At 46.0% G+C, this 11186-nt stretch overlaps 2 pseudogenes; both read right to left on the bottom strand.

Annotated features, from left to right (window-relative positions):
• Positions 1 to 1376: 1376 nt before the first annotated feature.
• On the bottom strand, positions 1377 to 2426 carry LOC134367851 (melanoma-associated antigen B5-like; annotated as a pseudogene).
• A 96-nt stretch (positions 2427 to 2522) lies between these two features.
• On the bottom strand, positions 2523 to 8005 carry LOC134367850 (melanoma-associated antigen B4-like; annotated as a pseudogene).
• Positions 8006 to 11186: the final 3181 nt, after the last annotated feature.

The raw sequence follows: 11186 nt of genomic DNA, 5'->3' as shown, positions 1-11186 counted from the left end.
ACCAAGGGAAGAGGCCTCAGGGAAAACCAATCCTGAAGGCACCTTGATCTTGGACTTCCAGTCTCCACAAGTGTGAGACAATTAATTTCACATGTTTAAGCCACCCTGTCTACGGTGATTTGTTATGGCAGCCCTAAGAAACTAATACACTGGCCTAAGCAGAGATTTCTTCCTGGATTATCTCTGATGCCAAATTAATCCTTAAGTGCATGCATTAATGGCTTTCTGTTTGCTCCACTGGCGAGGAAGGAATTCCCACACTCCGGTTCTCTGTTATCCAAACGCAGAACACTGGACACCGGAGAGATGAGGCAGACAGCAGTTAATCACATGTTCTCATAAACTCACAGCCTGGGGGAGAAGTTGTCCACCCGTCACACTGGGCATCATGAGGGTTGCACTTAGGAACAGACTAAATAAGTGGAGTGTGTGGGAGGCTGGACGTGGAGATCAAGCGGAAAAGGTGGTCTCCAGTGCCCATGGGAGAATGTGAGTGGCTTGCTTAAATATGTCCACCAATAGGGAGTGGAATAAGGAAGGTCTGTGCCTGGTCCCCTTGGTTAAAAATGGTTCTTTGCTAGGGGACCTTATCTGTAAGTACAGTGTACAGAGGACAACTTGAAGTTAGGCCATTCAAGGCCCCACTGGTTTAGCCTCATGTCAAGGCAGCATGGATTGTTGGGCCTTAATTTTAGTACTTACACTTCCGTGCAGTTTCCCATTCAAGGCATTTCTCCCCTGAATTTGAGCCACATCATCTGAGGCTCTGGCCTCTGCTCACCAGTCCCACTGTCTTATCTACTGCACTATGCACATTAATTTTCAGAGTTACATCAAATCGATTAATTTCTCATTTCCCAACAATCAAACGGCCTGGCCTCAGAGACTTTGTACTTTACTGCACTCTCTTGGAACACCCCTCTTCTCTCCCATACTTTTTTCTTGCCTGTAACTCCAAAGGAGTATATCAACAATCTCCTTTATGATTTCAGCCTCCAGCTTCTAACATTCTATTGGCAGAAGCCGGGTCTTCACATCGGCATCCCCACTGCTAGCACAGAGCCTTCCAAAGAGCAGATGCTCAGTTGCTGTTTGGTGAATAAGAGAGAGAGTGAGCAAGAGATCTAACCTATTGAGATTTTGTTTCTGCTACAATTTTTAATAAGCTAACCATATCAAGGTATAAATAATTTAATTTTACATAAAAGAAACACTAACAAGAATGAGGGAATCTGAGAATGACCATGTTTTATTTTGTTTCTATTCTGTTAGGGCCAGTGTTTTTCTGTGGGGTTCTTTCATATTCCCAAGAAAATCCCTATTGTAATGTCATACATTTTTGTCAGGATGACAAGGAAAAAGAGAAAACTTAGACTTCAGTAGATGTGGGAGTAGCTCCTGGACGTGGTGGTGCGATATGCCGGGCCACATCTGTAGTGCCAGGCCCGGCTGGAATTTTGGCCCGGACTCTCTCTTTCTCGAATCTCAAAGCTTCTTCATACTGTGTTGAGATGGCACTAGGAACAATATCATGGACCTTGGCCACAGACTCGAGAACTTTCATTTTGCCATTTTTCGTATGGGCTCTTGAACCCCCACAGGAATTCTTAGCGTGGAGGATCACCGTTGGGCACCTGCTGGTACTCCAGGAACTTCAGCCTCACCAAATCTTGGGTGATGTGTTTCCTGGGCTCTCCATAGATGAAGTGCTTCCTTCCAGCATATACTCTCATCCTATTCAGGAATTTCCAGAAGTCTTTCTCAGGGGCACAATTGCCCTTCACAAAGATCCCACCCAGGTGATCCATCCGGAGATTTGTTTTGGATAACCCTCTACCAGCATGAATTCTTGCATTGCTGGGGAGTTTTGGTTTGCTGACAAGGTCATACGAGTGACTGGTTGAGTCGATTTCATTCACATCCACTGCAAAAACAACCTCAATTTGCTCAGAAGCCGTCTTGAGGATCTCAGCAACTGCTCCTCGTGCTTCACATCAACAATCATCCGCAGCTCTGCTTTCATAAATGGGTTGTTTCATTTTGTACCTGTATAAGAGGAACTCCTCCAACAAACCCACCTTCACAGTCTGACAATCCGTACATACGCTCTCATCGAAGGTTGAGGCCTCTGAGCAACACGGATATTCTTCATCTTTGCTGTTATCCCTTTCTTTAGATCCTGCATCAAAAACATCTGCACAGGTAGTGGTGGTGGATGGTGCTCCCCGAGGTTCCTGGGAAGTGCTACCTGACCCAGCAACAGCTGAGCTCTAGGGAATATCCCTGAGAACAGGAGAGGAAGAGGGGTGGGTCTCTTCTTCTTTCACTGTGGCCCTGGCCCAAGCTCCCCCATGACCCTGGAAATAACCTAGGGCCTGTTGGCATGTCTCACGGGTGTGGCGCTTACACTTCTGACCATGAGGCATGATGACTATGCTCAGGGCCAGCAAGCAGGCATGTGGGTAGCAGAACAGATGGTGAGGGGCCACTGATGGAGGGACGGTGACAGGGATGGTGCATCTTCACAATGGGAATTCCACCGTGGCTACAACGAAGGCTACAAGGAAGCCTCCTGTGAGGGCACTCCGCCAGGATCTCTCTGGGGTCTTGTTCTCCTGATGAGTCTGTCCCTTGGGGAACCTGTGGAGGAAGTTAGAGTGACCAGTAGGCTTTAGCTTGTCAGCAGTGCCCCAGGTATACTGAGGTGAGGGCAGGGGCTGTCAGTGTTTGGAGTTGAGGGTTTGTGTTCTTTGACTTTCATGACCATCATGACAACTAACAGCGATCATATAAACAATTCCCTCTGCTGCTCTCAAGTTGACGTCACCAAAAGTCCCTGGAACCCACAGGAAGGAAGCAAAGGCAGTCCTCGGCTTGTTAATCCTGTCCAGCAGCCCCAGTGCTGGCTGCCCAGTGAGGAGTTTTCTGTCCTGGTCTTTTTTGGGTCCTGGTTCCTCACTCAGGGTCCTCACACTGGCACATAGGACATGGGACTCACAATCCCTGCATTTGAATGGTGGCTGCACCTGCACACTAAGGATATCACCTCCCATAGACCTGATGTACATAAGTGGTGAGAAGCTTCAGCTGAGAACCCTGCCCTGTGTCTTCAAGGGTGGAGCCAGATTCTTTGTTATCCCTTCTGTGTAGTGGTGGATTGTCTCCTCAGTACAAGTTTTTACCCCTTGCATGGCCTAGAACACTTTTCTCCCCTTCACTGAGTTTTGCTCCCTCATCCTGAGGACAAAATCACCTTGAGACCTTCCCTATGGAGATATAAGTGCCTTCTCATTTGAACATACATGTCTTTGGTCTCCCAAAGACGAGAATAAGGATGAATTCTGTGGTGCCCCCACTGTTATTGGGTGAATGTTTCCTTTAGTCTTCATGGTACTCACAGTGGCCTGGGGAAAAACCTGAAAATTCTCCCAGTACTGACCTTAGGACATAATCCTTAGACCAAGCCCCTCATCACCTTGTGACATCCTATGGGGAAGTGAGTATGTCAGGATATGTCAACAATGCCAGATATCCCGAGGCTGCCAACAAGGGTGAGACTCTGTGTGGTCCTCTCAGTTCTGAGGGCAGAGGACTTCCAAAGTTTTCATTGGGGAACCTCCCTTTGACTCCTTCAAGGCCTGTGGTTCCTTCCCTTGCTGACCTGAGGACGCTCACCTCACAGCCAGGCCCTCACATCCCTGACACCCTTCTTGCAGAAGTCAGCCTGACAGACCTGCCCAAGGCCTCCCAGTGATTATTTCAGGGGCAGCCTCTGTGCCACCTCACTTTTCTGGGTGTTGTGTTCGTGTAAGTCGTCATACAGGGCTGTGCATTTGATTCCTGGCAGGACATGGGGTACCTCCCTCCTCTGTCCTAGGTCTCAAAGCCTCAGATCAAGGTTCTTATTCCCTGAGGCCCCAGCAGGAGAAGTCAGGGAATGCTACATGAGGATACCCGTCTGCGCCCTTCCAGGGGGGGCATCAAGAATCAGGCTCCTGGGGGCTTTCTCTGTTCAGGTTAGGGCTGTGCCCTCAGTCCTCACTAAGGGTTTTCACGTCGACTCCTTGCAGGCCCCGGATTTCCTCTTTCGTTCAATGTCGGGTTACTCATGTACACCAAGTCTCTCATGTTCCTGATAAGCCTGTACAATAAGTGAGGAAATACTCAGCCTGATAGCCCTGATTCAGCCTTCTAGGTCTGAGAGAAGACACAGGCTGGTCTCTCTGTGACTCCATTTATTATGCGGTATTAGTCTCTTCAGTTCTCATTCATCAGAGTCTTCGTCTTGGTCCCTGTACCTTCTATGAGAGGCTTTGGGGGAAATGCCATATCACTTCAATCTCTTGATTAGTTTCCCTTCTGCAAACCTTGCAGGGGAAAGGCTGTGTCCCAGGAGTGATGTGAGATGGCGAGGCCAAAGCACAAGCAGAGAGCCCAGGACGGGTGTCGTGCTGACAGAAAAAAAAGACACACACACACACACACACACACACACAAACACACACACACACACACACACAAACATACTGATTTATGCCTTTGCTTCACCAGCCAGACATAGCCACTTATTTATCTTTTCTTCAAATATATCTACTTTCTTTAGGGAAGGACTAAGCCAAATGGTTTTGTGAGCCTCAAATCTTTTGAGTTTTACCAAAGCTGATTTTGTAGACTATGAAATTGTCAACAAATAACTCCTTTCTCCTTTCACACCTCACATTTACTTTGGTATTTTTATTGCTTATCCCTTGGGCTATGTATTCCAAAACAGTACTTTGGGTACACTTTTGATCACCTGTAATATATTTTGAACTAATGAGTAAAAAATAAATTAGTGACAAAAGGTATGCCTGAGGCTGGGAGTGGGGACCACTGGGGACTCTGGAGGAATTCAGAGCCGGGGTCTAGTACAGGGCCTATGTCACTTGAGAGCCTTGTGAATCTGAGAAGATTGCAAGTTCTTGATCTGCAAAATAAATCTGATAAATCCTTTCATGAAGGACTTAGGCACATATGCAATGCGTATGAAACACCTGGCAGAGTGTTAGGCAAATGTTGGATCTTTAATGAATTACTAAGTTTATTTTGATCCAAGATTATAACAACCTTCCCTCACAGAATATTACTTCCACTATATTAGAGAATATGCAACTGCAAACGACATAGAAATCCACATAAGCCGAAATGCTGCTGAGCATAAGTAGTGTGTCCCCATTAGAGCATCCATTATTTAATTTGGGTGTATGGTTGTCTTCTCTAGCTGGAGGCAACTCAAGTTTCCTGTTTTGTGTCCAAGACTGACAACTTCCCTCCCAGGTGCTTTTCCTTCCAAGCTACCTCTATTTCCATTCATTTCATCATCACCAAAAATCGACCCCTCCCTTAGAGTTTCACAAATTACATTCAGAGTAACCTAATTGAAATGCCCTTTTAATGGAGTGTGCTCTGGCTATTCCTAGCCCACGATAAGAGTGACAGTTCTGTGGATTCTCAGCATCTCATCTCTAGGTGGTGTCACTCATATTTCCCAGAAACTCCCTAGACATCATGTGCCCAAAACACCCAGTTTGTGCACTGTATTCACCTACACTGGGACATGCGCATGGGAAGCCTTCCACTCCTACTGCAGATGGGGATTACTTTCTGGTGTGCACAAAATTGCAAAGTAACTATTAGGCACAGTTTCTCCTTCCTGGCTTAGTCTTTGAACCCTGAGATTAAGCGTCTCGGGGTGTGGCCTTTGCTCACCACTCCCACAGCCTCTCTTAATCCACAATGCAGCCTCACTTAAATTAAATCCCATGGAGACACTTGCCATTTCCTAAGACTTCCAACAGCATCGATCAGGATATTTATCCTTGACTGCTTTCACCTGAAATCTCCTCTTCCTCATCCCCTCCTTAGACTTGTCCTTTATGTCTTAGATGGTATCTCACCATCTTTCGTGTATGATAGCTGCTGCTGGACTAAATTCTACAGGCAGTGGCTGGATCTTCTCTTTCTTAACATCCCCAGTCCTATCAGGGAGATTTCCAAGGGGAAGATGCTTAATTAACACTTGAAAAATAATAATAAAAATTAATAAAAAGAGTGAGCAAGAATTCTAATTCATTATACTTTCAATTTTATCACAGTTTGAATAAACTAAGCAAATCCAGATTTATATCATTTAATTTTACCAGTAAAGAACATAAAGAATACAGCCAACTAGGAATTCACCACTCCGCTTCTGTTTCACCATTTCGTGACCCCAACTGCTTTCCTCTGGGGTTCTTTCACATTTTCACAAAAATCTCTATTCCAATGCCATGTTGCCTTACTCTGCAGAGAAAAGAAAATATTGAAAGTTTTTCCATTTGTTTAGAAATAACAAAACTCTTGGTCATAAGCCTGAAAATCAGCAATAAATGTGTGCTCATTGACAGACATTAAGAAACTGAGACTGAAAGAAAATAAGTGTTCAATTATAAGGAACATTTTAATTAAAAATAATAAGGCAAGCCAAGAATTAAACATCTTTTGCATTCCTGTTTTAACTTTTTTTTTTTTTTTTTCTCTTTCCATCTTGTGATTTCAGCTATTTTACTGTGGGGTTAATTCACATTTCCATTTAAACCCCTATTCCATTACCATGTTATCTTGTTCTGGATCATAAAAGAATATGAATGGTTTGTACATTTGTTTTACAAATAAGAAATCTGTAACTTTCAAAACTGTTAAACAGCAACAAATGTGAGAGATACATATCTAATCTGAAGCAAAGTAAAATTTCATTTAATAGGTCAACCTTGAAAAATAACAAAGAAGAAAAGATGAGCCTACAAGTTGTTCACGTAAAACAGGAAAACAGAGAAGGTATACAACTTGTTTCCTCCAGCCCCTCCTACTCTCCACTGCGTAGAAGATTCACTGCTCTCTTCAAACACAAAGTGAAAAATCTACCTCAACCTCACTAGATATGGGAGGAGCTGCAGGGCATGGCCCTCAAACCCCTCCTGGCCCTGGCAACGGTGCCGACCCTGCCTGCGTCTATCACTACGGCTCTCTCTACCTCATCTCTCAAAGCGTCTTCATACAGGTTTGGGAAGGAACTAGGCACAGTATCATTGATCTTGGCCAAAATTTCCAGGACTTCCATCTTGCTGGTTTCAGCATGGGCTTTTGGTCCCCACAGGAATTCACAGCTTGGAGGATCGCTGTTGGGCACCTGCCGATATTCCAGGTACTTTTCCTGCACCAGATCTTTTGAGATGAGCTTCTGGGGCTCTCCATACATTAAGTGCCTCCTCCAAGCATACATCCCAACGTATTCAGGAATGCCCAGATCTCCTCCTCACTGGCATGGTTAGCATTCATGAAGATCACACATGGGAGCATCAACAGGAGACCGGTCCTGGGGAACCTCTCATCACCACTCAGATTTCCCTCGCTGGAGAGGCCCAGCTTGCTGACGAGGTCAAAGGACTGACCGCTGGCACCGACTTCCTTCAATTCAAGGCCAAGGACCAGCTCCAAGTGCTCAGAGGTTCTTCTGAGGATCTCGGGTAAGTGCTCCTTGTACTTTTTGTTGACACCCTTCAGCATGTCTGCCTTGGTAATGGGCTCTTTATTGCTGTACTTCTAGAGCAGGAATTGCACCAACATACTCGCCTTCTTGGTCAGAAGATCTCTGCGTGACCTCTGAGTGGGGGTGCTGCCTGGGAGGTGCTTTCTCATCTGGACTCTCAGCATCCTCATCAGCTCTTGTGCTTGAAACACCTGCATCAGGAGAGCTAGTGGATGGAGCTCTCTGAGACTCCTGGGGAATGGAGGCATCAGGGGAGCTGCAGAAAGTACCCCTCCAAGCAGGAGAGGAGAGGAAGGAGGAAGAAGAGGAGGGGGACTCTTCTTCCTGTGCTGCAGCGGCCTCAGCAGCCCTGAGACACTGGGTCTCCCTACGGGTCTGTTGGCGTTTCTCACGGGCACGGAGCTTACTCTTCTGACCCCGAGGCATGATGACAGTGCTCAGGGACAGCAGGCAGGAGTGTGGGTAAGACGGCTGGCAAGGCAGGCACCTGGATGGGGGAAAATGACATCGTGTGAGCACCTACAGCAGGGAAAGATCACCTTGGCTTTAACCAAGCCCCCCCTGTAGGTTTCCGGGAGGGCACTGCTCTAGGAACGCACAGGCTCCTGTTCTCCTGGTCAGCCTGTCCCCTGAGAACCCCGTAAAGGAATTTAGAGTGAGTCTGAGGCCACTACATGACAGCAAAGTTTGGGGCTTACTGAGGTGACAGTAGGGCCTGGCGGTCGGCCCTCTCTCTTTAGGGTATTGGGTCCTCTCTGTTGAAATTCAAGACCATCATGTCAACTGTTGGCCAAGACCTGGATCCCCACTTCTCCGCTGTTGTGAAGTTGTCAGTATAAACTTCCATAGTACCAAGGAGGAGGAAATGAAGGAGCGCTTCAACCCATTGCTTTAATCAGGGGACTCTCAAATCTCCTAGGGCTGACAAGAGAGGAGATACTTCAGTGCACTTGTATTTATGCGGAGGGTGGCCCCCACAGTGATCAGAATCCTCACCATGACTCTTCACATCACCTTGGAATCGTCCTCTGCTTACCTGTTACCAGTCCCTTAGAACAAGGCCCCCCACCCCCACCTCCCACACTCTTTCAAAGTCAAAGTGAGGGAGCGCCTCAGTCTTTAGACCTGTGCAAGCCCATGTCAGAGGCACAGGTCTGTATGCCCTTCACCCCCCCCCCCCCAACGCCCTTCTGGGACACGGAGTTCCCTCAGTCTTCACGAGGTTCCTCTCCTTAACTCGGGATTTCTCCCTCTGCTGACCTCAGTCCACCAACCTCAGAGCAAGGCATTCATTCCTTGAGACCCCTCGGGGGAAGGGAATGGACTTGGGCCTAGCACCCATCCCTGGGGACTCCTGGGACGACAGCAGGGGTGGGATGAGGCGGGGCTCTGCGTGGCCTCCTCTTTTCAGGGGGAGGGGTATTACGTGTGTCAGGGGAGTGTCTGCGCCGTTGTAACTCAGGATACCCACCGAGACACCTGAGAAGACTTGGGACACATCCCTCAGTTGACCTTGGGGCCACACCTCTCAGACCAAAGCTTCACCGGTGACCGCCTGATAAGGTGGAAGTCAGGGCCAGCCACTTCTGGCCACTCGCACTGCCCTCCAGCAGGGGTGGGGCTCTGTCGGTGCCCCTCTGTTCTGAGCGGGAGGGGGGATCCTGAGAATGCACATAATGTCCTTTGACTGCCTCTTCACGGGCCCTGGGATTTCTGTCTTTGCTGAGCTGAGTCAGCAAGGCTCAGACCAAGGGTTTCATTTTTCTGAGTCTAGAGTGAGAAGTAAGGTGGAGCCTGAGCCCCAGAGCCAGGCTTGGAAACTCCTAAGACTGACGTGAGGGGTGGAGCTCTGTGGGACCCCCTATTCTGAGGTGCATCTCCTAGTAGGTGCTAGGCCACCTCCCTTCTACTGAGTAGAGGACAACCCCTCAAACCAGAGACCTCTATTACCTGGGAATTCTGATGGGAAGTACAGATCCACCTCATCACACCTCTACTTCCTGGGGCTTCATGGCTTCCCAGATGTGGCTGCAGGAGGTAAGTCATGGTGTGGGGGATGGCATCAGGGTGAATGTGTGTGTTTTCTTCTCTGCTGAGGTGTGGAGTCTGTTAGTCTTCTCGTCCTCACAGTGACCGCTGGGTGGGCCTGGCATTCCTCCCTTTCCTGATATGTACCCATCACGTTCCTCTAACCTCCGAGGAGAATCAGGGGACTTTTATCTTGACAGCTCTGTCTGTGGTCTCCGTTGAGTGACATCAGGGGTATTTCCTAATTCTTTCAAGAGCAAATTTATACCTTTATTATATGTGATTCACTGGGATACTTCCTATTCCTTTTCTGTTTTAATCCTTGCTTCTTCTCATCCACCAAACAGGTCAGGTGATTATTAATACAATATGTGAACTCATATTGCCTTAACCAACCTAAATTTTTGTGCTGTCCTGATACTATGCCACCATTTTGGCTCCCCTAATCTGAAGTGCTACCTCAGGTTCCTTCAGTGAAGCACTAGAAATTCATTGCCCAAGGCCCACTGAGAGAAGCTACACTTGATCTTAGCCAAAAGGCCGAGAAGCGATCCACTGAGAGAAGCTAAGGCCAAACTTTAAAATCATTCCTCCAACTGATACTGTCATCTGCTTTGTACTGCAGGCTGCAGGCCTGTGTCCACTTCACGGTGCACCCCCACACAAGCATTAGTTCAATAGAGAATGAGTGTCTCTCAGGGGTTTCTCATTTGGTTGTATTGCTGATGTTTATGATATTGTTCTTTGTTTATTATTTCTTTAGTTTTTCCAGAGTTTGTTTGGGTCATGGGAAACAAAAGCTTTTGCTTGGTTGTCATCTTGGAATCTATGGATAAGTCATTATATCTGTAAGTAGTTTAAGGATAATTAACATCTTAACAATATTCTTCTCCCCTGAATAAACATAGTATATTGCTCTATTTGGGACCCCTCACCCCAACTCCCTAACTTTATCAGCAAATTTTTTAGTTGCTTCCATAAAGATCTTGTAAATTTCTGTAAGGTTTCATGTAAGATATATTTTAGATATTGTTGCTGTGGTGAATGGTGCATTTTCCATCATGTGTTCTAATTAGTTATTGATTTTGTGGGGCCAGTCTTCTGATTTTGCTGTAGTGAATTTGTATATGCTAGTTATTTAATTTTTATTATTTGAATGCCAACTACTTTGATATTTTAATTGCAGGATCATTCTGTTAATATTATTACGTCTTTCTTTTCACTATTTACACCTTGTATCTATTTTTGTTTTCCTGTGCATGGCATTTTAGTGCCTATATATTCCAATTCAATATTGTAATACTATACCTTTGTATGTATTTCCAGACTTTATTGGGGACTCTCCTAATGTTTCAGATTTATGTATGTTTGTTGATATTTTTATGATATTGAAATGATCAAATGCTTTTTCTCTAGTAAATGTTATTGCAGTCAATAACACTACACTACTTTTTTTTTCTTTTTTCCTAATATGCTATCACCTTTCTATTCCTTGGACACAGCTCTTTATTAATTTATCATTATACTGGATAAGTTATAAAAAATATTTATGATATTTGTCCCTGAATGAGTTTGACTCAACTGTTTTTTG

This window comes from Cynocephalus volans, chromosome X (assembly GCF_027409185.1).
Source record: "Cynocephalus volans isolate mCynVol1 chromosome X, mCynVol1.pri, whole genome shotgun sequence".
Lineage (NCBI taxonomy): Eukaryota > Metazoa > Chordata > Mammalia > Dermoptera > Cynocephalidae > Cynocephalus > Cynocephalus volans.
The sequence above is the reverse complement of the archived record's forward strand: the minus strand, read 5'-3'. Positions and strand labels throughout refer to the sequence as shown.